Here is a 25,870-nt window from a genome sequence, read left to right as displayed (position 1 = left end):
AAATCAGAGACCCTCTGGGGAGAACAGTTTCTGGCTCCACCCCTTGTATCTTACATTGAGTGGAAGATTTTGGTAGAAGTCGAGACCCATCCAGTTGGCGCCTGGGTTGAGGGGAGGATGGCATCAAGGATATCTTCCTGGAGGAGGGGCTGATTATTCCCATTCTGAGAACAGGTAGATCCTGGATGGAACTGGAGGGAAGGAGCGTTCCCAGGACTGGTCCTCTGCCCCAGTCCTCACCCCCCACAAGGCCCCTGCAGCATCCCCCACCCAGGCCCTGTCTGCATCCTCTCCTTCCCTCTGGTCCCAGGAATACCGAGTCATGAGGGAGATCCTGCTGCTCCAGGTCGCTGCAAAGAATTATAACAAGACCCCAAGGAGTGATTTGGGGCCTGGTTCCAGGACATGGAGCTGCTCAACGAGAATGAGTGAGGCCGGGCAGGAGTTGGGTGAGGGCAGGGGTGGATTCTCCCTGTTGGCCAGTCCAGAGAGCCTGTCTCAGTGGCCCCCTGGTCAGCCCCAGGCCTTATGGCATGGCGACCTCTGGGACACCCAGACCCCAGCTGCTGAGGTTTCTTTTGACCAAATTTTAGGAACTTTTAGTTTTCTAGTTGAATCTCTGGAATTGCATCAGCTCTAAGTGGGGAAACCAATGTAAAAAGATCAAAACATGCATGTGGAGAGGACAAGGCCCGAGGAAGATCATTTGAAAATGGACTAAAGGCAGGCAGGACTTTCCCTCCTGAGACCCCTCTAGGGGCTCCGTGTTCACCCCTGACCTAGATTTGATTCCTGCTGGGATCCTTGTCCAGGACTCTGAATTCCTTTTCCTGCTTGATTTGTATCCAGGAGGAACGATTTCTGATGCAGCTTTTAAGGCTACTGTTGGGCCTTGTTACATAAACATGACTGCTCCCTGTGAACTAGGATTCTCAGCACCCCTGCCTTCCTTATGCAATTCCCTTTAGGGCAGAAATCCCCTAGAAGGCCCCCAGTCTCCTCCCTGGCTTGGCCTGATGGATCCCGAGTGAGCTCTGCTTTGCCAGGATAAGGGACCATAATCCTGGCCAGTCAGTGACCCTACATTGTCCCTTGCTGTCCAAGGTGAATTCTGAGCTCGTGTCCTTCTGAGGTCCAAGGTCTTGGGCACTCCTCCAGTTTACACACTCAGTGTTGGTGTTCTGAACTCGTCCAAATGGGGAAATTGGGCCCAAGTCATTAAAGTGTGTCACCCCTGAGTGGTTGTGTTTTTTTCCCTAGTCTTGTGCTGTGGTTACATTACAACCAGCTGCTGGGGTGTGACCCCTGTTTGGAGCTTTGAAATATGAGGCATGACAGGGGTGTTGGGAGGTCCAGCAGGGAATGCCACGGAACTGATGATCCATGGTCGTGCATGAACACAGCCTTACCAATTAAAATACTGAAATGTTCCCCATCTGGTGGTGAATAGACACTGCTCTGATCTCACACCAAGAACCCGACCCATGACTAGCAGCTTTCAAAGGGTTACCAAGTGGCATTTTGAACCTCTTCCCTTGGGAACACCCTGTAAGACAAGGGACAGATGAATCGCTTGGCACTTGTGTGTTATCGCCTCCTTTCTGATGGCTGCAAGTGTCACCGAGACACACAGGCTGGACTCTGCCAGGGAAGCCTTCTCAGGACAGCCAGAAGCTGAGGATGAATTCTGGTTCCCGGCATCCCAGGCCCTTCCTGACATGGCACAGCCACCCAGGAAAGTGATTTGGTAATGGAAAGACTGGGAAGGCCGTACTTTCCCTCCAAAGAGAAAGAGAAGTGCCAACAGTGAAAGCTTGATCCCTCAAATAGACAATGAAATCCAACAAGCAGTGGGTTCTTGTCAGATTACTGATGCTGAAAAGGCCTCTTTTGATAATAGCACGATCCCCCAGCTGCCATGTCCATCTTCATGAATCAAATTTCCAACACATATGGATCTAAAAAACTGAGGGAAATCTGGTATTTCCTTAGATGCAACACTGAATTAGCATGCAACAAAGAACATAAAAATGGAGACCTAGAAGTAAATACCTAATTTGAGTACATAGGCATCAAAGTGCTTTTGAAACAATATTTTGGAATCTATTGGAATATTACACAAAAAGAATAATCCACTTTTAGTACGTTTTACTGTGACTGTGAGGGGAAAAACTGAATCATCCCGTGACGTTGGTAACTCGCTGCTGACTTGAAAGTAAAAATAAATGATGTACATAGTAAAAGAAAATGAGAGAACAGCATGAAAAAAGATCTTTCTCTCCTCACCTGAAACTCAACCTCTCACCTCAGAAAGAAACCGCTGTCTATATTTTCTATGTCACACAGCAGAGTTTAATAAAAGAAATGTATTGGTATGTTTTAAAGTTTCAAGAGCTCAAAGCAAGGAAGCATTAGGGACGCACCCATGAGACCTCACTGAGGTGCCTGCTCCATTTCATCTGCTGTCAGGACGGCCTTCTTGGCCCTTCGTTTTCTCTGCCTCGCTAGCAAGTCTGTCCGCCATCAGTGCTACCACCAGTCTCTCTCTTGTGCTCCTCACTGCCCTTTCCTCCTTCCTGATACCTTCCACAGTCACCAGAAATTGTTGGCAGTGAAGCTGTGGAATGCCCAGATCAGCTCCTGGAATCATCTCTGTCAAATCTGAAGACCGGCAGGAGTGGGCATGGGACCTGGAGTGCAGACCACCTGCGAGCACACCTGGCAGGGATTCACCTGTGTGACTAGGTGCAAGTTTTTGCAACGCTTTGGCAAGATTGAAAGGACTTACCAGTTGTCCTGCACTGCTGCAGGCCTGGAGTCCTTGCGGTCTCTCGGGCCAGCAGACCTGGTGGGGCTGGTCCAAGGTGTCCTCCCAGAGACCCGTCACTGCTAGGATGGGATGGGAGTCTAGTAACCCATCCCTTGACTATGTCACTGGACATCCTAAAAGGGATGGAGGTGCTTAAACCAGGCTTTGGTTTGTACTGGTTCCCACAGTCACTCTGCTTCCTCTGTGAAGACACGACTATCATCCTTCTTTTCCTCTTACCCTACAAAAATAAATCATGAAATTGGGTCAAATGACAAAGGAAGCCTGCCATTTTAGGACAATTATCATGGCTGTTTTGTACTTCCACCCTCCCTCTATCCTCTGGGGATCTGACCTGTGTCCTGGGATGTCATCAGGCAGATTTGCATCAAGAACAGAAAGCTCCAGGTCAAAACTCAAGGCTACTCCAGATCATTTCTCTCCCTCCATCCTGTTAACACCCCCTCCTTGTTTGAGTGTGTTTCTATTCCTTTCTTGTCCTTGTCACTCTCAACTGTGCAAGTCCTGGCACTCACTCTCAGGACAGTCGGTCCCCAATCTTTTACTAAATCCCAAATCCCACCATTTCTGTGTTTTCTGACTACTCATTTGCTTAATCCATTGACCACTCGGTGTTCATAGAAGTCAAATCAATAGTGACATTGTCAACCAGCCCTTGTTAGCGACTTACTCCCACATCCCAGATGTTCACATAATCCAAATGGTTATGTTCAAAGTAAATAATTCAGAAAACATTCACTCACCACAAATTCCTGATATCTAATACTTTTATTCAAACACTCATACAGTGGATACCTGTCCCTCAAGATCAGAAGTAATGCCAGATCACCGATCCTCACCTTAATTTCCTCCTACCCCTATCAATCCTGGATTCCATGGACTATGAACTCAATAATTTCCTTGGAATAATAAAAAATTCCTTACCACTTAGTTATGTTGTAAACCTCCAAACCCAGAAGATCCCGATTATCTGCCATGCCGCAGCTACTGCTGGTCTTATAACAAGCTGAAGAAAAAGCAGGAAACATGATCTTTTGGTACCACTGTAATTACAAAACCATCTGCATCAACTGGGAAGCACTCATAATGCCTGAAAATTTTGTTCTCTTTTTTTGTGTTGGGTCAATAACAAAAAGAAAACTCAATAAAAAAATGGACAAGGGACCAGAATAGACTTTTTCCAAAGAAGACATACAAGTGGCCAATAGGTGTATGAAAAGGTGTTTGGCATCACTAATCAGGGAATGCAAATCAAAACCACAATGAGCTATCACTTCACACCTGTTAAGATGGCGATTATCAAAAAAACTAAAGGTGGCAAATGTTGGTGAGGATGTGGAGAAAAGAAACCCTTGTGGGAATGTAAACTAGTACAGCCATTATGGAAAACAGTATGGAGCTTCCTCCAAAAATGAAAACTAACATATGATTCCAGCAATCCCACTTCTAGTATATAGCCACAGCAATTGAAATCAGGGTCTCAGCGAGATACCTGCTCTCTAATGTTCATTGCAGCTAATTTACAATAGCCAAGACACTGAAGTAACCTAAATGTCACTGACGGATGAAAGGATAAAGAAATGGAATATTAGTCAACCTTGAAAAAAAGCAATTCCTGCCATTTTTGACAACATGGATGGGCCTGGTAGACATTATGCTAAGTGAAATAAGGCAGACAGAGAAAGGCAAATACTTATATGTGGAATCTAAAATAGTTAAACGCATACAAGCAGAGATTAGAATGGTGGTTGCCAGGGGATGGGAGGATGGAGAATTTGGGATCTGACGGTCAAAGGATACAAAGTTTCAGTTATCAAGATAAATAAGTTCTGGAGGTGTAGGCTACGGCATAGTGCCTACAGGTAACAAGACTGTACTGCATACATCACATTTGCTAATACAGTAGATATTAAGAGTTCTTACCAGAGAATAATAGTAATAAAGGAGGTGAGAGAAAACTTTGGGAATTGATGGATATGTTTGTGGCCTTGATGGTGGTGACAGACTCAAGGGTGTATACTTATGTCCAAATTCATCAAGCTGTATATGAAAAAGTATGACATCATCGTTGATTCTTCTGCATCTTGAAATATGCCAAGTTCTCATCACATGAGAAAATTTTGTAACTATATATGGGGACAGATGTTAACTGGACTTATTGTGCTGATCCTTTCAACATATATTCAAACATTGAATCGTTAAGTTGTACCTCTGAAACTAATATAATGTTGTATGTCAACTTTACCTCAATTAAAAAAACACAACAGACAAAATGATTTGAATATTGTAAATGAGTTCAGTGAATCCCTGAAACTGCCCCATTCCCATATGGGAGTTACAGGAAGCAGAGAGGATGAAGTAAGATGGAAGAAAGTTGTACAAAACAGTATTCAAATTAAAATCATTTGAGTTGCTATCAGCTCCTTGTGGCAGAGTTCTGTGAGCCCTGATCTTCTTTCACATTTATCTTGGAAAAGTATACTTTCAGACACAACCCATGAAAGTTCATCATTTGCTCTAATACGAAAATCTCAACTTAATAAATAAAACCAAAAGCATCCCTTATGTATGAATAAAGTTAGTGAACTTTACAGAGAAAAGAGCATATTTGCACAATCTCAATAAAGGAAACAGAAGAACTGAATGATGATCGAGTCTCAGTCAAGCTTATCTTTGAAAGCCAGTGAAACCAGGATATCTTTTCAAGGATGTGTGTAGAGCTGTCAGCCTTGGAAGATAGAAATAGTGGCCTCCTCTGGAACAAAGGGCAGGCTTGCTTACTGCCCAGTATAATAGAAATAACACCCCTCCCTTGGGCAAAGGTCAGCAGACTTCCTGTCCATTATCAAAGATTTGAGTTCCTTAAGCTCTGAGCTCTTGCAACCCTCTGCATGTCAGCTGGCTCACTGTGTATCACCTTGTAGGAAGTGGGATTTAGTGAACCAGTGCAAATGCTGATACTCGGGCCACTGTTATTGCTGTGTCGTTAAGTCCTTTGTCTCTGACCCATGGGTCTAGTTTCTTTTGCCAGCATCTATAAGACCATGGTAGGCTGACTTATTAGCTTGCAGGTAAGGTAAAATATCATACTTTTCACGGTTCCTGACAAGCCCTTAATGTAACCAGTACTCTTAGGAACAGAGAGCTATCCAGAACAATATGTATGGATATTCTTCATCGAAGACTTCATGCAACCAAAACTTTAATAAGTCTCTCTGATCTCTTTTATTTCTACCCCAAGTAGAAGGAGAGGCACCAAACTATTACAGACCTAGGGCTTGTGCAAGCCACCTGGAGACCTAGTGACCAGAAACTTCCCATGGGGAGCAAAGACAGATGGGCATATTTCCAAAATGGACCCATATGCCTCCTTATCATCCAAAAGACAGTACATTATCTTAATTTATGATGATTTCATTCATTAAAATCTTGTGATGGGCCAAAGATACATATCTAAGAGGAGTGAGACACATGGCAGTTGTAAGCAGATCAACACATTTGGTGAATATCAAACTCTGAACTAAACTTAGTGTTCTAATCAATTATAAGGTACGACAAATTTAATTAGGTCAATTAAATGATATTTAATGGTATGCCTGATTATTACTCTGCAATAATGAACAAGAAACTCATGTAAATAACTATAATTGGTCTTACTTTAAAATATGATAGTCAAGACTGTTTGAGATAAGCTGGAGAGAAGGAAGGGGGGAAATAGATAAAAGTTAACTGCTCTGAAACCACTCTCAAGACCCCTGGATCTACATGTAACCCAGGAGATCGAGGCAGATGGCTGTGTGCCTAGATCCTCCTGCACTGTGGTTCTCAGGGATGTCACGGGGGTGAAGCAGCTTCCTGAATCGTGTTTACACATCCATGTGTACAATACCCCTGACCATGGGGATGAAACACCATTCAATCATCCCTTACACCCCTCTAATTAACAATTAGATTTCAGAATCGTTGTATCATTACATGATAATTTATTCTTCAAACCTGTAGGATGTCGAGCTAAAAGAAAATCAAATTTCAATGGCTTCTTTTCTTTGAAGTACCAAGATGTTCTTTCACACTTGGAATCCGGATTAGAGGATAAATCCATCAAATCAATGGAAACAAGTTAAGAAATGGACAGAGGGATATTTCATTCATATATACACAGTTTGCACTGTGGCAAAAATAGAGTTATATTTTAAAAAATTAGAATTTTTTGAAATTTTAGAGATTTTAAAGACTTTGTTCTGCTTATACTCCCTTTGGTTTACCAAATCAAACTCACTCTTTAATGGGCATCTAGCATTGAGTGCTAATAACAGCAGCTTTTTTAAATTCTTATTTTTCCCAGGTCAAACACCAAGGGTAGAGGTCTTCAAGAGATCAAGTCTAATCTACCTACGGGTGTGGCAGGCTTACCTATGGATGTTCAAGCCAGACATTGCCAGAAGAACTACATCTCTTCACCCATAGGTGAGTTTTTACTAGTAATCACAGAAACTTAAGGATATCAAAGGAAATTTTTTATTAAGAACCCAAGTTATAGATTCTTCTCTTAGGTTCATTACTTTGAATTTTTGACTCAAATCATATCTATCAATTGGACCATGTTCAATTCTATGATCTTTAGAAGATGCAGCCTACAGCTGAAGAGAAACAGATACAACACCAATATCTTATCCTCTCTAGCCAAACTGAGAGCCCCTGGAGTCAGCAGTTTTCAAGAAAAGAAGAAGTCATCCGTCTTTGGAAGAGAGACAGTAGAGGCTACTCAAACATTCAACTTTAAATTGTTAACATGACTTGTTAGAATGTGATGGAGCACACCTTCTAAGTTTCATGATTTTTCTCCACAATATTGAGATGGATGACCTTGAAGTCCAGTTTCCCCATAAATGTATTTATTCAATGATAAAATTAATTTCCCTATAATTACCATGAAAATCTTATGTCATAGTGTCTGACTAAAAGGAAACAAAGCAAATTGAGCAGTTGAATAGCAGTGTAATTAATTCCACACAAGGATCTTACGGCAGCATTATGTATAATAGTGAAACTGGATGTAATCCCATTTCTATCAAAGAAGAAGTAAACAGATTATGGTATTCCTGTTCTTTGGAATACCTCTAAAACATCTAACATGGTAAGTTAGAATGATGTGCACTGATAAGGGGAGACGTCTTTGATATATGATTTGGGAAACAGCAAATAGCAAAACGATGTAGTTATGTAATTTATGTTAAAAAACTTTATGTGTATTTATAAATTCATAGGAAATTTCCAGAAGAATAAACCCCACCCTGTTAACAGTAGTGGCTTCTGAGTAGGGGAGTGAGCTTTCAGGGAAGGGGATGAAAGGGGTGGGTTTCACTTTATACAGATCTGTGTACTGTGACTTTTTTTACAATATGTATTTTCATAATTAGAAAAATGAATGATGTGACCATTTGGTGCAGGACAACAGCATTATGTTCACCAGTCTCTGTACTGTATGTTACTGCACAGCACGGACTGTAGGAAAAAGCCCAGAGGAGCAATGAAGACAAAGAAGACACGACACCTGCAAAAAGTCAGTGAAGTATTTCTACACAACAAACCTTCCAGGTGAGTGACGGTCAGTATCTTCCACTGCTCCAGCTCTCGCAAGAAACCTAGTACCTTCCCAGGGTAAGCTGGAGGACCACGGCCCACTAGTCCACTCCCCGCCCAGGGCCTGTTTGTGCAGGGTGACTGCCATCAAGCAGACAGTGGACTCAGGATGGGGCCTGTGTCTTTGGGGAGGCTGGTAGAGAGGCACAAAGTCGAACACCAGCTAAGGGCACACACCTGAGAGGTGGAGTTCCAGGTGGAGACTCAAAATGTACCAAGACACTGCATGAAGGAAGCTACTCCACCTCCCTGAGCCTCAGTGTCCCCCCCTGTAAAATGGGAATCACAGGCCTACTTCACAGAGCTGTTGGGGAAGATACATAAAAGTGCCTGTGACAGTCAGTGTCCACATTATTAACAAAGTCGTCTCCAACTTCAGAATAATTGATGAAAAGAGTAATGTTGATGAGACCAAAGACGAGATACTCAGCTTCATAACAGCCCCAGCAGCATGAGAATGAGAGGAGCTCCGAGTAAGCAGGGTTCTTCACAGCTCCACTGGAGAGGATGAACATGGGCTACACCAGGATAAGTCGCTGTTGTACAGTGACTCGTGTAGTGAGGGTGGGTCCCTAAAGACACTGTGAAATACAGTTACACACAGTGGCTCCTAGGAAACAACTAAAAGCAATCAACGCAGCAGATAGGAATAGGAAGGCGGCGAGCAGAGGAGGGTCAGAGCCACAAAATCTGAAGGAAGACACTGAACCACAAGAGCCCAGCTCTGTCAACAGCTGCTGTGGTTGCACCAGGAGATCAAACGTCTGAGACAGCCATTGTGGGGACTGCTGGGAGCACAGTGGTCACTGCGGCCACACCCCAACAGCAGTGCATCGGAGCACACACACCCTGACATTTTCCTCTCCATTAATCCTTGTTTTAAGATGATGAGGGCCGGCCCCGTGGCTTAGCAGTTAAGTGCTCGCGCTCCTCTGCTGGTGGCCCAGGTTCGGATCCTGGGCGCGCACCAACACACTGCTTCTCCAGCCATGCTGAGGCCGCGTCCCACATACAGCAACTAGAAGGATGTGCAGCTATGACATAAAACTATCCACTGGGGCTTTGGGGGGAAAATAAATAAATAAATAAAATCTTTAAAAAAAAAAAAGGGCCAGCCCCGTGGCTTAGCGGTTGGGTGCGCGCACTCTGCTGCTGGCAGCCCGGGTTCGGATCCCGGGCACGCACCGCTTCTCCAGCCATGCTCAGGCCGCATCCCACATACAGCAGCTAGAAGGATGTGCAGCTATGACAGACAACTATCTACTGGGGCTTTGGGGGGAAAAAAATAAATAAAATCTAAAAAAATAAAATAAAATAAGATGATGAATATCCTCATGTTACAATGTCTCTTTCCAACCCTTGTGGACGAGTGTAATCAGAACCCCCTGAAGAAGGCACAGGCCAGAATAGGATGGAACACTGGGGGCTGAGGGAGTGGCGCTGCACCTGACCACACAGACTATCATCCGGGCCTATTGAACACGAGAGAAGAACCCAAGGATGTAGTCTAATGAGAATTCCCCGTCTTGCCACATTCAGAGACACTACAGAGTTTCTCTTCCGTTATTTACAAAAATGTCAAGGAATTCATGCGTCATTAATTCATAAAGAGGCAAATTCTTGACAAAGTGACAGAGTCCAGATTCCATGACCAGGTTTTTCAGTTGTTTTGATAATATCCCACATTCAGGAATCAGAAATGTAACCTATTGGGATGTGTAATATAAACAAGGACTTTTTTTGATGTAGATCAATGCCCAGATTTTTAGAGATGACATAAATCATGAAAGCTGCTAACCATTCCTCCACAGGTTTCAATAAGACTTTTAAGTTAATTTACCAATCTCAGGAAAAAAGAATTTGGCAATTCAAGTTTTTTGTTTCTGCATTCAAGCGTACAGTACAGGCAAGAGAATGAGCAGAAAAAAATTAACAAGGAGGACTTGTGCCTGCCCGGTGGCTTAGCGGTTAAGTGTGCACGCTCTGCTATTGGTGGCCCGGGTTCGGATCCGGGCACACACCGATGCACCGCTTGTCTGGCCATGCTGAGGCCACGTCCCACATACAGCAACTAGAAGGATGTGCAACTATGACATACAACTATCTACTGGGGCTTTGGGGAAAAAAAAGGAGGAGGATTGGCAATAGATGTTAGCTCAGAGCCGGTCTTCCTCAGCAAAAAGAGGAAGATTAGCATGGATGTTAACTCAGGGCTGATCTTCCTCAAAAAACAAAAGAAAAAAACAAGGTCTTGGTTGCATTTCATCTTTTGCAAATAAGCAGGATATTTTATGCTCTGTTCCTTTCACTACTCTAAACAATTTTTAAAGAATATGGTACATCTGACTATCCCTGGGTGTGTTTATCCTGGAACCTTACCAGAATCCAAAGCAGAGATGTTAAAGCTGATGGGTTTCAAATGCTGCCCAAGTGCTGTCTACCTTGAACATCCCTCTCCCAAAGCTGGACCACCAGTCTCTTCCTGAGGGATCAGAGTCGTCACCCGTGTCCCTGAGAGACTGGCCACTCAGGCCTGAGCTGAGATTAGGCTATCAATCTAAATGGCAAAATGCTTAAGCTATTTTCATCTTAAGGATGCTGTTTCAGAGGCCCCTGCACTGGAAGGTGTTGGTGAAAATGTTCTATTAGATACTTGCCTGGGAATTGGGTTGTTCTCCGATGCTCTTGGCGGATCCTGGGGAAACCAATGATTAACCTCATGGATGCCTCAACTTCCAAATCTGCGAAAAAGTCAAGCAACAGCCACTGTTACCACCCTGCAAAGCTCTTAAGTTGTGCTTGCAAGAGGGGCCACAAGGGCGAATTTCTCCCAAAAGCTGATGAAATGATGGCACTTTGGCTGCAGAAGGCAGAGGGCAGCAGGCAGAGGAAAGTTTCTGGGATGTCAAACTAGTTCCCATAAGCACTTTAGAGAAGCACCTGGCCCTGGACTAGGTAGGAGGCTGTGGAAAGACCCACAGACATGCAGGTGGGAGGAGGAATCAAGCAACGGAGGGAGGCGGTGTGGAATACACGTGAGTCCGGCTTCAATTTTGGACAAAAGCAGTTGCACGATGCAGGCCCGCGGCTGCCCATGCAGCCGCCACACCCTCCTAACTCCTTGGTCCTTCTCGTCCCATCACATCCCTCTGAGACTCAGTCCACGTGGAGCAGGTGCAGGACCACAGTGCAGAGCACACCTCCTTGCTCCTCCCCTCAGGACTAGGCACTGCCCCGTGCCCAGAGCATCCCGGGAGTTGTAGTCCTGTAGTCCTGCAAGCTCCCAGCCGGGAACGGTTGAGAAACAAAAGCTCCCAGCATGCACTGCTAGGGGCCCCAACTCCCTCCTTGTCCCTCCACCCCTGGGCCCCACTCCTCTCCTTGTCCACCCCACCCTCTATCATGCCTCTTCTCTCTACCTTGCCCACCCTCCATGCCCTGCCCACCGCCTGGAGTATGCGCAGCGTGGTTGGGCTGCATCCCTTGAGGCCGGTACTCAGGTAGGGGTGGGGCTCACCAGCCTGGCTGTTGCTGAGGATGCTTGCAGCCCTCCTTGAAGCTCCCTGGCCAGTATTTGAAATGTAAATTCAATATCTAAAATGGAAATACCGGGTGACTGGAATCCTGGAATTTGCCTTTTCAAGACCACTTGTCCTACTATCCCCTCCATCCCTCCAGGCTGCCATGATCCTCCCTCTGGACCCTGTGGTCAGGGTCGCTGCAGAGATCCTCCCTTTGGACCCCGCCTGCCTGAAGGGCCCATACCTTCGTCAGGAGTCTTAGAAGGACTGCCGTGAGCCATGTCATAAAAAGGAGAAAACATCACATTGGACAGCCCCAATTCCTGCATATACAGACGGGAAACTTAGGTGCACTGGTAAGTGACTCCTAAGCCACTTCAGGGGACCACACGCACGCCCCTTCTCCAACGCTGCACACAGGCTTGTTCACTGGACTTCCTTATCCCAGTGTGGACCTCGTGGCCTCATTAACACAGGCAACAGCACTGAAACTTCCCGTTGGTCCTTCCCACAATGTCAGGGAAGTTTTTGTAGGAAGGTAATATTCAATTTCTGCTCTACTATAGGGCTGGCTCCTTGGCCACCAGTTTTAATATCCCTTTTTAAATATAACCTCAGAATCACAAAATAATTAAGCAAAATACTTTGTTGCTGTTGGGGGTTATGGTGATAACTCTCTGAAGTTATTTTTCCATTTAGCTACTCTGACTCCAAATACTACAGCACCACATGCTTCTCAGACTGGTGGATGCACAGCTCCACTTCTTTGCAGAGAGGATGCACAACAGCAGAATATCCGTGGCCCGACTTTCTGGAGCATCAGTACTACTACAAGATTTAGAAAAAGCAAAGTTAGGTCATTTCCAAGGTAAGGAATTAAAAACTTAAAACTAAGATGAGGTGGGAAAGTCATATACCATTAATAGTTGTCAGTAATCTGTGCCTGAAATGTCAGACTGTCTCTGAGACCCTATTTCCCATTGTTTTAAATAGAAAAAATTAGAAGGCATAGCAAATCTATCGAAAAATCCTACCAATTTCCTAAGTCACGATATGACACTTAGACATAAGTTATGAACATCATTGCTCCTTGTTTTCTTCCTCATTCAACCCAGTCCCACAGGTCTTGAGTGATTGCTGTGAACACTGCACTGTGCTAGATGTCAAGGCCTTGGTGAGCATCATTATGGGGGTGGACGTTGATGGAAAAAGATTGCATCATAAAAACTCAAAGCCATGCCACTTGCCAAATTGAGGCAAAAATGGAAAGACCTAGGGCGCCAAGGAAGGGTGAGGGCATTAATAGATACTTGGGAGTATTAAAATCCATCTAATGGTGTCATGAGTGAATGTGTTCCACTTTAAAACAAAACTCAGCTGTTGTTCTCAGATATTGAGTTTATCTTTGTGCAAATATGCAGGATTTAAAGTGTTTATTGATGTATAACATGCATACAGAAATATATGCAGAGGTCATCCGTGTAAACCTCAAAAAATTATTACAAAGTCAACACACTTGTGTGACCAAGAACTAGCACCAGCTTCATTCAGGCCCCGACAATCCCTTTCTCCCTCCTTCCTCCCCAAAGGTAACCAATATCTTACCAGCAAACACTGTATATCGAGTTTGTCTTCTTATACAAGTGTTTTGTTACAGGAAAATTTAAACAATATACAAAATAAACAAAATAGCATAGTAGGCCCATCACCCAACTTCAACAACTATTAATCATCTGCCATTTTTGTTTTATCCAGACTCCATCCCATTCTCACCTCAGTTTATTATTCTTTTAGTCCTTTTTGCGTGTGTGGGGAGGTAAGATGTACACACACTGAAAGGCACAAATCTCAATCGTACAGTTTTAGCAAATAAACATGCCCATATAACCTTCACCCCTTTAAGAATAATGTATTTCCTTCACCCCCAGAAAACTCCTTCCTGTTCCTTCCCAGGCAATTTTTTCCTTCCCCTGAGGCAACCACTGTTCTGTTTTTTTCACCATAGGTTCATCTTGGCAGAAATCAGCCCACATGTATTGTTTTCTGTCTAGCTTGCATCCCTCGGCACGAGGTAGATGAGATTCACCCAGCACGTGTGTGTCAGCGTTTGCTCCTCAGCACGGCTGAGGGCGTTCTGCTCTGTGGATGCCCCGAAGTGGGCTCGTCTTCCTCCTGGGGAAGTGCAGATCATCTCCTGTGAACATTCTTGTACAAACCCTTTTTGTATGCTGTTTAATTCCTTTATTAGCATTTAAGTGACACACCTTTGCAGTTTTTAGTGGTTGATCCAGATTACAATATGCATCTTTAACATATCACAGCCTACCTAGACTCAATAGTGCACCAGTTTAATCAATGTAAAATATGGGAGCCTTGCTACAGAACAGTTCCATTTACCTCTGTCTGTCCTTTGTGCTATGTTGTCATAAATTTTACATCTACCCGTGTTATAAATCCCACAATACAGTGTTATGATTTTTCTTTAAATAGTCATAGGTCTTTTAAAGAAATTAAGAGAAAAATGTTAAGTATTGGGAGGGAAATGCTTCGAGGATCTGCAAATGTACTGTTTCTTCTCTAAGTTTCACTCACAGTTTTTGCATTCATCAGTCAGTCTTGCCCACAGTAATTATTACTGTGGTGTTCTAGTGGCGATTTTCTATTTCATGCTATCCAGCCGCGTTTATTATTTGGAATTCTGTGAGGAAGATTCCCCCCTCCCTCTCCCTGCCTTCTTCCTGTCTTTCTCTCTTTCTTCTCCCCCCCTTTTCTTCTTTCTTCCTTTCTTATTTAATCTTCTTTATATCAGTATAGACTCATGGATATTTATTTTATTCTCTGGGTAATAATCCAATGCTACCATTATTTATTTTGTTGCTCCCAGTTTTCCAGCTTGAGCCGTTGAGAAGTCTTTAAGATTGATTCCTTTTGGTTTTTTTTTTAAAGATTTTATTTATTTATTTTTTCCCCACAAATCCCCAGTAGATAGTTGTATGTCATAGCTGCATATCTTTCTAGTTGCTGTATGTGGGACGTGGCCTCAGCATGGCCAGAGAAGTGGTGCGCGCCCGGGACCAAACCCAGGCTACCAGCAGCGGAGCACGCTCACTTAACCGCTAAGCCACAGGGCCAGCCCAGATTGATTCCTTTTGACACATCTCATCATTTTCTGTGGTTTTTTTTGAAAGCACTTTCCTACTTTCTGGCACTACAAGAAGCTCCAGGCTCATATTGTATTTCCCATCCCCAGATTTGAATTAGCCATTTCTCCAAGAAAACCTGGTTCTTTTTATTGAAGAATGATATTTAGAAACCAAAATGTGGGAGCTAGGTGTGACCATTGATACGAGGGTGTCACTGCTTCTAGACCCTCTCAGCAGAGCTTGGAAATGTATGTATGAATGTAAACTCAGGTATACACATCTACCTATCGATATATCAATCTATCAATCTATCTATCTATCTGGATAGATATATTAAAAGAGACATGTATTCATACTGATACTTCCAACTCCAATCCAGCACCACAGAGTTTATTCCAGCATTCTCCTTTTGTTTATTTGTAACTTCTTTCACCAACAGTGAGAAACTTAACTCCAGTTATCTACAATATATTTACTAATGTGTCAACTAGTTTCAGAATCGCTAATCCATACCCTTATGAAAAACAAATTTACCACCTAGAGTACAATGTTTTTGTACAGTACTTTAGTTTTACAGTATCCCATCAAAACACTGTCTTCCAAAGTTACTTCGGTCAGGACCTTTCATCCCCACCCCTTCTGTGTGGTTATGTCACATGCTTGTAATACAGTGAGGTACATTTGTCACTGCATTCCATCTGAGTTCCCCAGCATCCTGATTGATTTTTAAAATTTGCAGAGTAAAATTCACTCTATGCGGTGTACAGTTGTATGGGTTTTGACAACTTTACGGTCATGTATCCACGTCCACGGTACCACACAGCGCTGTTTCTTTCACTCCCAAAATTCTCTCATACTGTCTCTTTGTAGTCAACCCCTTCCCCCACTCCATTCCTCGGCAACCATTGATCATTTTCCATCCCTGTAATGCTGTCTTTTCTAGAAAGTCATGTAAATGGAATCATATACTATATAGCCTTTTGAATCTGGCTTCCTTCACTTAGAGATATGCATCCAAGATTAATCCTTGTTGTTGTGTGAATCAAGAGTTTATCCTTTTTATTGCCAAGTAGTATTCTAATGTACTGATGCACCACAGTTTCTTTCTCCATTCACCTGATGAAGGACATTTAGTTTGTTGCCGGCTTTTCACAATTATGAATAAAATGGCTATGAAGATTCATGCAAAGAGTTTTGTTTAAACATTAGTTTTCAATTTGCTTCAGTAAATCTCTAGGAGTGGGATATCTGAGTCATATAATAAGTGTATGTTTAACTTTATAAGAACCTGTTAAGTGTTTTCCGAATGCAACTATCATGTAGCATTCCCAGTTCTAGTTACTCCTAGTCCTCACCAGCACTCTGTAGTTGCAAATTTATTTTTTATTTTAGCCACCTAATAGGTGTGTGGTATCTTATTGTGGCTTCTGCTTCCTTTTTGAAAGTGAGTTCTGCTAAATATAAAATCCTGTGTTGACTTTTGGGTTTTCTTTCTGCACTTGAGAGATGTCATTTTGTTGTTGATTTGTCTCTTTTGTTTTTGATAATATATCATCCATCAGTCACATTATTTCTCCCTGTATGTAATGTCTTCCCCTGTACATATGTATTTCCCTGACTGCTTTCAAGATTTTCTTTTTATCTTTGGATTTTAGCAGCTTGACTATCATGTGCCCAGGTACGGTTTTATTTTGTATTTTATTTTGTGTGTTTCCTGACTTTCTTGGATCTAAAATTTTAGATTTTTCACCAAATTTTGGAAGTTTTATGCTATTACTCATTGATTTGCCTTTCTGCTTCATTTAATTTTTTGTCTCTCCCCTCTCTGATGGGGACTCACTCATCTCACAGGTCGTAAGGCTGTCTTCATTTTTCTCAAAACTTTTATGTTCTTTTCTTCAGACTGGATAATTTCTATTGCTCTATATTCATGTTTCTTCTACTGTTTCTAATCTACCAGTAAACTCAAAAATATTTTCTGTATTTCATCCTCCTATTTGGTTCTTTTTTGTAATTTCCATTTCTCTGCTGAATTTCTACATCTGTTCATTCATTATGAGAATATTTTTCTTTACCACCATGATCATCTTTATAAAAGCTGTTTTCTCATCCTTGTCTGCTAATTGCAACACCTTGGGAATAGTTTCTACTGCCCACTTTGGTCGTATATGGATTATATGTTCCTATTTCTTCAAATCTCATGATTTTTAAAATTATGTACTAGAAACCATGGATGATAGTTATAGAGACTCTGGATTCTATTGTATCCCTGTGAAGAGTGTTGTTATTTTTCTAGCAGAGAGTTAACTTGGCTGGACTGAAACTCCAATCCTATCTCCTTTACAATGGGCATAGCTGAAATCCTCATTCAGTTCTTTCATCTTCCAACTGCTGTTTTTACACTACGCCCTCTGGGGCCTACCCTGCAAGTGTGTTGTTCAAAGATCTGCCAATTTGCTGTGTGTGTGGGGGGCAGACTTTCATACATATTTTAAGATTTTCCTCTTTGTGGTTCCCTCCCTTCCAGAATTTCTCCCCTAACTTTCCGGCTACTCTGTCAGCCCCAAAATACATCCTCTAACATTACAAGTAATATTATAGTTTTTCCCGTCTGGGCCATGTACAGATTTTGGAATGCTTTGAGGCAAAAAACTCAAGCTTGCAAATATCTCCTGGTAAAATTCCCATGATTCAAGGGAAGACTCCCCTTCAGTTTTGCTTGCCTTTGGAAGAGATTTATGCATACATACATATACACATTTATTATATGTGTATTACATATAGATACATGATTCTATATAAATATATATAATATTTCATGCAGATTTTATCATTGTTATCTGTGAGAGTGTTAGTTCAACAAGCTACTCCACTAGTACTGGAAGCTAGACCTCGCTTTTGTTTCTTTTTTGCATTTTATATAAATGGAATTATAAAGTATATAGCCTTTTGAATATAATTTCTTTTATTCAGCATTATGGTTGTGATATTCATCCATGCTATTGCATGTAGCTAGTGTTAGTTCATTTGTTGAAAATAATTAATGTTGTTAGATGGTCATAAAATATGCATAACATGAAATTGACCACTTTATCCATTTTTAAGTGTACAGTTCAGTGACATTCAGTACATTCACATAACTGTGTAGTGATAACCTCTAACCATCCACAGATCTATTTCCACCTTGCACTGAAACTCTGTGCCCATTAAGCAACAACTCCCTGTTGTCCCTCCCTCTTGACCCTGCCTGGGAACCACCATTCTCCTTTCTATTCCTATGAATTTGACTACTCTAAGTACCTTATATGAGTGGAATCATGCAGTATTTTTCCTTTTGTGTCTGGCTTTACTTCACTTAGCATAAAGTCCTCAAGGTTCATCCATGTCATAACATGTGTCAGAATTCCATCCTTTTTAAGGGTGAATGGTATTCCACTGTGTTTTACACAACAATTTTTGTCAACTCATCCATTTATGGACACCTGGCCTGCTTCCAGCTTCTGCTTATTTTGAATAATGCTGTTAAGACCACGGGTGTACGTATATGTCTTTATATATGCGTTCAGTTCTTTTGGGTTTATACCCATATATGGTGTTCTGAGATTCATTTTTTCACATGTGGGAGGGTTCCCCACACCTCCAACAAGCAATTCTGGGAATGCCAGATGGTTGTAAGATAATTCAACTCAATTTGATGCTGTCAACCCAGAGATACATCAGATTCCACAGTTTAAGGGCTCAGTCCTATAAGACTGCACACCCACCCAACCTCACCTCTACTTCAGATGCCAGTTACAAGCCCAGGCTGTTACCTGTACTTCTGACTGAGTGACTGTAAACCAGAGATTCCCACAACATCCTCCTTGGGTTTGATTAATTTGCTAGAGTGGCTCACAAAACTCAGAGAAACATTTACTAGATCACCAGTTTATTATAAAAGGATATAACTCAAGAACAGCCTGATGGAAGTGGTGCATAGGAAAAGGTATGGAGAAGGGGCACAGAGCTTTCATGCCATCTCCAGGTGCACCACTCTCCAAGCACTCCTTGTCATTGCCAATCTGGAAGCTCTCTGAAACTCATTCTATTGGGATTTTTATGGAGGCTCCCTCACGTAGGCATGATCAATTATTAACTCAGTTTCTAGCCTCTCTCCCCTCTCTGGAGGATAAGGGATAGGACTAAAAATTCCAAGCTACTAATCGGGGCTTGGTCTTTCCGGTGACCAGCCCCCATCCAGGAGCCATCCAGGAGCCCACCCAGAGTTGCCTCAATAGAAGAAATGATTCTCTTAGTGTTCTTATCACTTAGGAAATTACAAGGGTTTTAGGAGCTCTGTGTCAGGGATGGGGTCAAAGACAAATATTAGAACAAGAGATGCTCCTAGTGTTCTTACTTATCATTTAGGAAATTACAAGGATTTTAGGAGCTCTGTGCCAGGAACTGGAGACAGAGATCCATAAATATATTTTCTGTTATTTCAGAACCCATAGGTAGAATTTCTAGATCATATGGTAATTCTATTTTTCATTTTTGAAGGAACTGCCATACTGTTTTCCACAGTTTTATATTCTCACCATCCAAGCACAAGGGTTCCAATTTTTCAAAATCCTTGCCAACACTTGTTATTTTCTGATTTTGTGATAATAAAACTATTCTAATGTGTGTGAAGAGGTATCTCAATGTGGTTTTATTTTGCATTTTCCTGATACTTAGTGATGTTGAGCATCTTTTCACGTGTTTACTGGCCATTTTATGTCTTTGGAGAAATGTCTATTCAAATCCTTTGTGCATTTTTAAATTGGATTGTTTTTTTATTGTTGAGTTGTGGGAGTTCTTTATATATTCTAGATATTAATCCCTTATCAGATATGTGATTTGCAAATATTTTCAACCATTCTGTGGGTTGCCTTTTTACTTTGTTAATAGTATCTTGTGATACAGAAAACTTTTGCATTTTGATGAAGTCCAATTTGTTGGTTTTTTTTTGTTGCTTATGTCTTTGGTGTCAGATGAAAGAAATCATTGTTTGCAATGGCCTTTGGACCCAATGACATGCAGCTTTTACTCTGTGTTTTCTTCTAAGGATTTTATAGCTTCAGCTCTAACATTATATCTTTGATCCATTTTGAGTTAATTTTTGTATACGGTGTAAGGTAAGGGTCCAATCTCATTCTTTTGCATGTGGTCATCTAGTTTTCCCATCACTATTTGTTGAAAAACTTATCCTTTCTCCAATGAATGGTCTTTGCACCCTTGTCAAAAATCATTTGACCATATATGCAAAGGTTTATTTCTGGGCTCTCTATACTATTTCATTAGTATATTGTGTGTATTTATGCCAGTACCACACTGTTTTGATTACTTTGTAGTAAGTTTTGAAATCAGGAAGTGTGACTTCTCTAAATTGTTCTTCTTTTTCTACATTCTTTTTGCTATTTAAGGTCCCTTGAGAGTCCATATGAATTTTAGGATAGATTTTTCTATTTGTGCAAAAAACATCATTGGAATTTTTACCTCCTTGAGTAAGTTGATTCTTAAGTATTTTTCTCTTTTTGATGATATTGTAAATAAAAATGTAAAGTTTTTAAATTTCTTTTTCAGATTACTTATTATTAATGTATAGAAGAACAACTAATTTTTTCATGTTGATTTTGTGTTCCACTACTCTGCAGAATTTATCAGTTCTAAAAATTTTTTCGTGGAATTTTTAGGGGTTTCAACATATAAGATATTATTTGTAAACAAATATAATATTACTTCTTCCTTTCCAATTTGGATGCTATTGCTTTCTTTTTCTTGCCTAATTGCTTTGGCTAGAACATCTAATACCATGTTGAATAGAAATGGTGACAGTGGGCATTCTTGCCTTTTTCCTGATCTTAGAAGAAAAGCTTTCAGTCTTTCTCCCTTGAATACGATGTTCTCTGTGTATTTCTATATCTGGCTTTTATTATGTGGAAGTAGCTTCCTTTTACTCTAAGAGTTTTCTCGTGTTTTTAACATGAAAACATGTTTAGTTTTGTCAAGTCTTTTTCTGCATCCATTGAGATGATCCTGTGTTTTTTTCCCTCTTTCTGTTAATGTGCTTTATTACATTGATTAATTTTCATATATTGAAACATCCTTGTATTCCAGAAATAAATCCCACTTAAAATGATGTATAATCCTTTTAATATGCTGCTGAATCTGGTTAGTTATTATTTTATTGAGGATTTTTGTATCAATATTCCTCAAAGATACTGACTTGTAGTTTTCTTTTCTCTTAGTGTCTTTGGCTTTCATATCAGGGTAGTGCTAACTCCATAGGATGACTTTAGAAGTATTCTCTCCTCTTCAACTTTTTGAAAGAGTTTGAAAAGAATTGGTGGTAGTTAATTAAAAAAAGGCTTTGGGCACACAAATAAATTCAGCATAAAATAAATACAAATAAATATTTTTTTAAAATGTGAAAAAGACTTTTTCTTAAAAAAAAATAAAAATTAAGCAAGTACATCCCTTATCACTTTATTTCTAAAAGGGTTTTTTAACCTAATAGTAAGCAGAAACAAATAGTTAAAATTAAAATGACTCAAGTCTTAATTTCTTTCATTGCAAATTTTCTGACAGAAGTATATGGTGCCATCATGTATGACATCTTTTATGAAAAAGTGGTCATTTTTTGTGGTATTTGAGAATATTATGAATTTCCCCAGTGGCCTTTGACAATACTCTGATATGCAAAGTTATCGTTTCAACATTTATGTCTTATTATTGTCCTTACCAAATTAACAAATTCTGTCAGGTGCTAATTAATCAACTACTTTTCATATGATTCAGGTTCTCCGCCACCAACTTCCATAACCATCAGGATATTCTACAACTTCTGCAAGAGTAACAATTTTACCTTACACTGTATTTGTCTCATGTGGTTTAAAACATCCAGAAATCATTGATAAACTGACCCTGCCCAAACTAAAGCATGGTGAGTTATAAAAGATGGTCGCTGTTAAGTGGGGAGGGATTGCAGGTTGAACTTAATTTTATAAGTGGTCAATTTATTACAATATATTGTTCTATTATCTATTTCACTTCTTTTTTAAAAAAAGTGATATTTGAGGGCACTTAGATAATAAAAAGTTGAGAAGATAAAGAACTGATATACTCTGTAAGCTTGAAATGTTTTCAAGCATAAGATACAATAAGAACTAAAACTAAGAAATGGCAGAGGAAATAGAGATAAGAGGATGAAATTGCAAAACTGAATCTATAATAATATCTCAATGGCTAGCGCTGTGGTGCCAAGAAGGTGGTGTAGTCAAAGAATTCGTAAAGATGATAATAGACTGCAAATAAAAAAGACTGAAATTTTTGCAGAGAGAATTTTTACAGCGATATTACAGATAGAGAACAGGGAAGAGAAGTTGGAGTGAGAGACTATCTTCTTAAATTACTTCCTCTGTAGAGAACAAAAAACCAATTTGCTGAAATCTTTATTCCCTTCTATGACCCTGTGGAAGATCAAGATTTGGCCACCCTGAAATCTATCTCTTTACCTTGGTTGTTTTCTCTGAGGGCATTTGACCTCCCCCACTAACTGCCTAAAGAATTTAAAACAAAACATCTGTTTCAGGAAGGAGTTATTATCATGATGGCTGTAAATATAATGTACAATAGATATTACAATAGAAAAGACACCAACAAGCCCATCTTATCAGAAGTTCTGTCTCTGACCATATTCTTTGGATGGCCCTGCAAGGAGTTGCCAGACAGACATTTACATTTATAAGGGAAATCTCCATTTGTAAAGGTATCTGCCTCTCTGAATTGGGAAGAGGGGGAATGACCTCATTTCTAGAAACTTATCAATGTAAAAGGTGAGGCCTTAAATCTGCATAATAACCTCACTCTTGTTTACTGTGCTTTAGTGGTAATCTCCTGTAACTGACTCCCCCCACCCCCAACAACTTCCTTTGTCATTGGCTGAACATGATATTTAAGATGAGAATTCTGCTATTGTGTTGAGAAACGCAGTGTCCTTGCTTTCTCCCATGCATACATGTTATTAAACTTGGTATTATTTTCTCCTTCTAACCTGTGTTGTTAATTATTTGGCCAGCCATAAGAACCTTAAGGAAAAGGGCAGAGGGAGATTCTCCCTCTATCCCGACAACACTATCTTTACGTGCAAAATCTCAGCCCTGAATGAATGTCACATTCCTCCTTTTGCATCCCTGGGGAACAGGGCAAATAAGCTCATCTGAATCCTCAGCTGCCCAGCCTGTGAAATAAGGCCGGCCATCCATTCTCACAGAGGAGCCAACTGGAGGTAGGATTTTTGCTTCTGAATTCAGCTAAACATCTTCAAAGAATTTTATCTGCCCTTCCTTATCCAGGGCTATCAGTGAAGGGCTGGCTGGCTTTTAGAGAAGACCAATTCACAGTCAGCTGAGACATTTTCTGTTGGGCTCTCTAGAGAAGGCTGTGGGGTTTGTCAGTAAGAGTTTATATCTATATGGGTTATATATTTTTATTTTATTCAGAGATTTATGAAGAAATTTACATGGTAAGTATTACTTATTATCAAGAAAAATGGTTGTGTATTCTCTGGTCATTTAAGCAAAATCCTCCTTTCAGGGTCCACCCATAGACAAAGCCCAGATTTAATCTCTGTGGGAGATCAAGATTTGGCCACCCTGAAATCTGTCTCTTTACCTTGGTTGTTTTCTCTAGGGACATTTGACCTCCCCCACTAACTGCCTAAAGAATTTGACATGGTGGCTCCTTCCTAGAACAGATCTATCATGACTGCTATAAAGATAATGTAGGATAGAGGTTACAATAGAAAAGGCACCAACAAGCCCATCTTATCGGGAGTTCTGTCTCTCTGGCCACATTCTTTGGATGGCCCTGCGAGGAGTTGCCAGACAATCATTTACAAGGGAAGTCTCCATTCGTAAAAGTATCTCCCTCTCTGTATTGGGAAGAGAGGGGGATGAGCTCATTTCTAGTGACTTATCAATGTGGAAGATGAGGCCTTGAGCTACATAATAAACCTTACTCTTGTTTATTGTGCTTTAGTGGTAATCTCCTGTAACTGACTCCCCCCACCCCCAAAATCCTCCTTTGTCATTGGCTGAAAATGGTATTTAAGACGAGAATTTCTGCTATTGTGTTGAGAAACGCAGTGTCCCTGCTTTCTCCCATGTATACATGTTATTAAACTTGGTATTATTTTCTCCTGCTAACCTGTCTTGTTGATTATTTGGCCAGCCATAAGAACCTTAAGGGAAAGGGCAGAAAGAGATTCTCCCTCTTCCCCCGACATCTCCAAGCGTCTGCCAGGCATTCTGTGGTCAGTGGGAAGCTCTCAAGTTGGCAGCCTGTTCTCTTGTGTCCTTTGCTGGTACTTAATCTTCCATCTCTTCAAGGTACAACTAGACAGAGGCTCAAAGGACTTGACATTGGAGAAATGTACTTTACATTCTCTTTCGACTTCTACACTTTTCCAAATGACTCTCAGCATTTCCAGTAATTGTGCAGCAGTTTACCCAACACTAAGATTCTCACTATAAAAATTAAAATAAATAGGGGAGTGACGTCAGCATCATGGCGGAGTGAGCTTTCCCGTGAATTCTTCCCCCAAAAAATACAACAAAAGTAACAGCCACAGACAAACAACGGAATCCCAGACAGTCAAAAGCTGGAGCGGAGGGATCCACACTGCCGCACATCTGAAAGCGGAACGTGCTGGGCCCCCGGAGGAAGTGGGGAGAGGTAAGGAGAACTCCGCTCCCTCCCCATCAGATCAGCGATCCGGTCCGCGCGGCTCCCAGAGAGGGGGGAGGGGCGGCCCTCGGCGGGAAACTGCAGCTCTTCGGGCGCTCTCAACCAGTGGGAAACTCCCGCACAGAGGGCTCAGAGGAGCCACAGGGCTACCATCAACATCTGAGCAACCCAGAGAGCGGATAAAGAGGGGCAAACGAGAAGCCTCCCACGTCAGGGACCCAGAGGGCAAAAGAGAGAGCTCCCCCCTCCCCACAACCCGGAGTCTGCAGCTCAACCAGATCTAGCGGTCCGAGGCAGACCTGAATAAATTGGACTGGACCCGTGGATCGCAGTGGGGAAAAGAAACAAAACAAAACAAAACAAAACTGCGGATCGCAGCAGAAAAACTGGGGCAGAGCGCAGGGGGCTTAGACTACACAGCCCTTCACCACCACACAGTGGCGGCAGGTGGAAAGTGCAACCAGAGACTTCCAGGATGAGGAAAACCAAAACCAACACAGGAACCACAATGCAAAAATATATGAAATCACCAGACCAGAAACAAAATGACAAGCAACCAGAAATCAACCCCGAAGACACAGAAATCCATAAACTAAATGACAGAGATTTCAAAATAGCTATCATAAAAACACTCAACGAAATACGAGACAACACAGACAAACAATTCAATGAGATTAGGAGTTTCTTCACAAAAGAGATTGAAATCATAAAGAAAAACCTATCAGGGCTGATGGAGATGAAGAACACAATGGAGGAGATAAAGGAGAATCTGGAATCTTTAAAGAACAGAGCTGACAATATGGAGGAAAGAATTAGTACTTTAGAGGATAGGAATACAGATATACTCCAGATGGAAGAAGAGAGAGAACTAAGACTAAAAAGAAATGAAGAAAGACTCCGAGAAATATCGGACTCTATTAGAAAATGTAACATAAGAATTATAGGTATTCCTGAGGGAGAGGAGA

The 25,870-nt window shown here is 41.3% G+C and overlaps 1 protein-coding gene across 8 annotated transcripts in view; it reads left to right on the top strand.

Moving 5' to 3' along the window:
- The window catches only part of LOC131419429 (ral guanine nucleotide dissociation stimulator-like), a 303,875-nt gene extending 280,665 nt beyond the window's left edge, over window positions 1–23,210 (top strand). For 3 of the 8 annotated variants that reach the window (XR_009223224.1, XR_009223223.1, XR_009223222.1), the window contains 4 exons: window positions 7,176–7,297; window positions 8,251–8,428; window positions 12,694–12,862; window positions 21,957–23,210. The gene's annotated coding sequence lies outside the window, so the exon portion shown is untranslated. Of the gene's footprint in view, window positions 1–104; window positions 429–7,175; window positions 7,401–8,250; window positions 8,429–12,151; window positions 12,235–12,693; window positions 12,956–20,586; window positions 20,663–21,956 lie in introns of those variants that run through there. The other 5 variants (XR_009223220.1, XM_058564498.1, XM_058564500.1 and 2 more) reach the window with 5 other exon arrangements.
- The last annotated feature ends 2,660 nt before the right edge of the window (window positions 23,211–25,870 follow it).

The sequence above is a fragment of the Diceros bicornis genome, chromosome 21, assembly GCF_020826845.1.
Source record: "Diceros bicornis minor isolate mBicDic1 chromosome 21, mDicBic1.mat.cur, whole genome shotgun sequence".
Lineage (NCBI taxonomy): Eukaryota > Metazoa > Chordata > Mammalia > Perissodactyla > Rhinocerotidae > Diceros > Diceros bicornis.
This window is presented reverse-complemented; position numbering and strand designations above follow the sequence as displayed.